General features: G+C 45.0%; 2 pseudogenes; both read right to left on the minus strand.

Annotated features, from left to right (window-relative positions):
* LOC142358002 (large subunit ribosomal RNA) overlaps positions 1-2,999 on the minus strand; it is a 6,819-nt pseudogene extending 3,820 nt beyond the window's left edge.
* Positions 3,000-3,558: 559 nt separating this feature from the next.
* LOC142358000 (5.8S ribosomal RNA) lies at positions 3,559-3,710 on the minus strand (annotated as a pseudogene).
* Between the last annotated feature and the right edge of the window lie 632 nt (positions 3,711-4,342).

The following is a 4,342-nucleotide window of genomic DNA, read 5'->3' on the forward strand; positions in this document are numbered from 1 at the left end:
CCACATCTGTCCCTCTCTCTCGACGTACTGGGTGAGATCGTCGTCCGTCATTCTGTGCCATTCACCCGGAGGAGGAAGAGCCAGCATCTCAAGGTCGATGCCCGTCTCAAGACAGTGTCTTGGTCTGTCTTCCTGCACAGTGTTTTCCTCCCTGTCATGTTCCTGCATCATTGCCACAAACTGTTGGTTCTTTCTCAAGCCCTTGAATGCCTCAGCGGATCGATGGGGGAACAGTCTTGCCAGTTGCTCATTCTCTTGCTTCTGGGATGCGGGATCAAGGACCCTCATCGCGTCTCTGACCAGAGCCATTTCCTCAAGAGTCCACCTTGCATTAGATCTGCCTGTCTTCTGGGCCTGCATCTGGTGGTATGTATCTGGGTGCCTGCTTTTGGTGTGAAGTGAGAGACCAGTCTGTCCTTTGAAGGGTCCAGCACCACAGATTGAGCAGCACCAGTTGGGGGCTGTTGCTTGGCCACTCACGGGTTCCTGGGTGGGAGCCCTGCCCGCATGTGCTCCCTGTGATGCTTTCGTCTGTGATGCCCCTGACTTGTGACTTCTGGTCTTGTGCTGCTTCAGGCCGAGCTCACTCCTGAACGGACCCTGTCCGCAGATGTCGCAGGTCCACTTGGAGGCCACGTCTCCACAACTACTGGTGCTCACACTGTCTTGTCTGGCTGAGGCCAGATCTTTCTCATTGATTGTCTTCATCGTTGGGACTACTGTACCGAGGTACAGACTTTGGTTTTACCCAAAGTGGTTGGCGAACTTTTAAGGTGGTCAGCACACTTCACCGGACAGCCTTTGTTCTGGTATGACTCCGAAACCGTGGTTTTTAGTGGTTCGCCTTCCACGGACAGTCTTTGTTTTGGTGTGACTCCGAAACCGTGGTTTTAGTGGTTTGCCTTCCACGGACAGTCTTTGTTTTGGTATGACTCCGAAACCGTGGTTTGTTGAGTGGTTTTCCTTCCACTGGGCAAGTTTTTAAGGTTTGTCCATTCCGGGGACTATTGATGGTGTGCTTAGCTCAGCCACGAGTGGCAGTTTCCAGCGAGACCTCGTGGAGGTTGCACACAGTCAACTAATCATCACTTAAGAGAGTCATAAGAGAGTCATAGTTACTCCCGCCAAGAGAGTCATAGAGAGTCATCTTGCACGCTTCGAGCCTTATCTCTGATTGAATCAATTCCAAGGACTCTACAACGTGTTATAAAGAAAAGATAACTCTTCCCCAAGGTCCCAATGACAAAGTTCGACCTCAATGACGTTGCCGTCTCAATGCCAGGAGAGTAAGTTCGGGAATTTTAACCCGATGCTCTTTCGAGACTCAGCAGTTTTCAAGAAACCACTATTCAAGACTTTGGCATTAGCCTGTCTTTTAGAATCGACTAACTCATGTGCAAACGCTGTTCACATGAAAGCCTTTCCCGCTTCAGTCCTCAAAGTTCTCATTTGAGTACTTGCTACTTCCACCAAGATCTGCTCCATTGATCGCTTCGCGCATACACTTGCGTGCATACTTTAGCGCAATCAATGTGTCCTCCTACACATGAATATCATTTTTGAGCTGGTGAGGCTCTTTTTCTCTAATCTAACTTGCGTTAGATATTGATATTCATGGTTGGGTATAGGCCACGAGCTCTAGTGCCATCCATTTTCAGGGCTGATTGATTCGGCAGGTGAGTTGTTACACACTCCTTAGCGGATTTCAACTTCCATGACCACCGTCCTGCTGTCAGTATCAATCAACACCTTTTGTGGTGACTCATGAGCAAGTAGTTAGGCGCCTTAACCCAACTTTTGGTTCATCCCACATCGCCGGTTCTGCTTACCAAAAGCGGCCCACAAAAAGCTTGCATTCATAGTCCAAGTGCAATTAAGTCACAAGGACATCTCACCGATTTATAGTTTGAGAATAGGTGAAGGAAAAATTTTCCCCCATTCCTCTAATCATTCGCTTTAACCGATGAAATTGCTTTGCGAAGATTTTTCAATCTTGCTCAAGCTTTTGCTATCCTGAGGGAAACTTCGGAGGAAACCAGCTACTAGATGGTTCGATTAGTCTTTCGCCCCTATGCTCAGGTCAGACGATCGATTTGCACGTCAGAACCGCTTCGGGCTTCCACCATGGTTTCCCGTGGCTTCGCCCTGCCCAAGCATAGATCACCATCTTTCGGGTCGTGTGCTACTTGCTCTGGATCAGTCATGCAATAAGAGCAAAACCGTCCGTGGTTGCGGGACACCGAATCGGCGCCCTCACCACACAAAGTAGTGCAATTCATAAAAATTACACTGTTCACTTTCATTTCGCGTGTGCGCTTTCAATGAGCGACAACACTTGCAAGCAACTCACACTCCTTGGTCCGTGTTTCAAGACGGGCTGTAGAGAGCATTGAATAGGAAGTTGAGGTCAGACAGGCAATCAAGATCAATTTATCTCATTTTGTTTAGAATCAACAAGAAGAATTCCGAGGAAAACTTCTGCTCGATTCATTAACAAGATTTGCCAAAAGACGACAACTACACTACTCGGTAGCCGAGAATATAATATCAAGGCATTGAGTATGGTAACGCTCACTCCAGTTCCCCTTCAACAGTTTCACGTACTTTTCACTCTCTCTTCAGAGTGCTTTTCAACTTTCCCTCACGGTACTTGTTTACTATCGGTCTCGCTTTATAATTAGCTTTTGGAGAGACATATCTCCAGCTTCGAGTTGCACTTTCAAACAACTCTACTCATAGGAATGAGCCATTATGACTGGTATCGAAAATGACCTTTACAGGATTTTCACCTTCTTTGATGCTACTTTCCAGTAGACATCAGGACAAATTCACCAGTCTAGCATCAAACCATACCGGACACCGAGAAATGTTGCCATTTCTCTTCCCGATGAGCTTTTCCCTGTTCATTCGCCATTACTAAGGGATTCTCAGTTGATTTCTTTTCCTCCCCTTACTGATATGCTTAAGTTAAGGGGGTTCTCTCGCCCAATTCAGGTTATGTAGTTGATTGTCTCTTAATTGGTTCACTGACCAATATGAGACAGAAACCGATTCAGCAGTTTTGTTCGCTACTACTATCAAACACAGGTCGAAGTTTCCATTCAGTCATTAATTCCAACTTTCAAATGTTGTTGTTTCAGCTTTCGCTTACTAGAAGCAACATAATACTCGCTGTATACATTTGTAGTTCTCTATGTAACTTTCATGTGAAGAAGTTTCGCCAGTCTTTTTGACTGTCTCAAATCTGAGTCATGCTTAGGCTACTAGTTGCTTCATAGTACTTATCGCCTCGAGATCATTGAACAAAACTTGATTTTCACATGTTGCTGTTTCAGCTTCCGCTTACTAGAAACAACATAATACTAGTCTCATTAAGTTCCGTCTCTTTGCAATTTTCTTATGAAGAAAATTCGCCATCACAATGACTCCAGCAGTTCTTGATCAAGGAATGCAATCATTGATCAGAATGCTATTATTTGAATCGGTTCTGCTTTAAGTGTTCCAATTTTATTGGAAGCACCAACAATAGAACATCAATGTGTTCAATCGAGAGTTATATAACCCTGAATCGGACGCAGTCAACAGCCGAAGCCGAGACCGCCTTTTGCGTTAGAGAGGTCGGTAAACAAATCTTGCGATTCATACCGAATTAACACATATAGCTGTGCTCCTCTTCGTAAAGCGAGCCAAGTGATCCCCTGTTGAAGGATGTATTTGGACCAATCTAGTAGCATTTGGTTTCCAACAAGCTCTCCCAAGTTAGCTTACTTATTGGGCTTTTCAACCAATTCGGTTGGCTACAAGCATCATCAAAGTACTAGCCACAGTTTGATCGCAAAATTCTACGACTTTCACATGTTGATGTTTCGGCTTGCGCTTAGCCTACTATAAGCAACATAATACTAGTCATATCATAGAGCGTGATCAGCTTGTGACGTTCTCATGATGAAGTTTCACCAACAGTGTCTCACTTCGAGCTTAAATCCAGCTACTAGTAACTACACAGTACTGACTGCAACGATAACTTTTATCTATACCTTTCACATGCTGCGCTTTCGGCCAGGGCCTACTAACGTCAACATAATACTCGATATAAACTTTTGTTCATGATGCAGCTTCCCCATGCAGAAGTTTCGCCTTCAAATGCTCTCTTGGCCATATGACGTAAGAAAAGGTTACTAGTAACATCACAGTACTAGCCACAGTTTGATTGCAAAATTCTACGACTTTCACATGTTGATGTTTCGGCTTGCGCTTAGCCTACTAGAAGCAACATAATACTAGTCATATCATAGAGCGTGATCAGCTTGTGACGTTCTCATGATGAAGTTTCACCAACAGT

Source organism: Convolutriloba macropyga, unplaced genomic scaffold, assembly GCF_964194025.1.
Source record: "Convolutriloba macropyga unplaced genomic scaffold, txConMacr16.3 SCAFFOLD_739, whole genome shotgun sequence".
Lineage (NCBI taxonomy): Eukaryota > Metazoa > Xenacoelomorpha > Acoela > Convolutidae > Convolutriloba > Convolutriloba macropyga.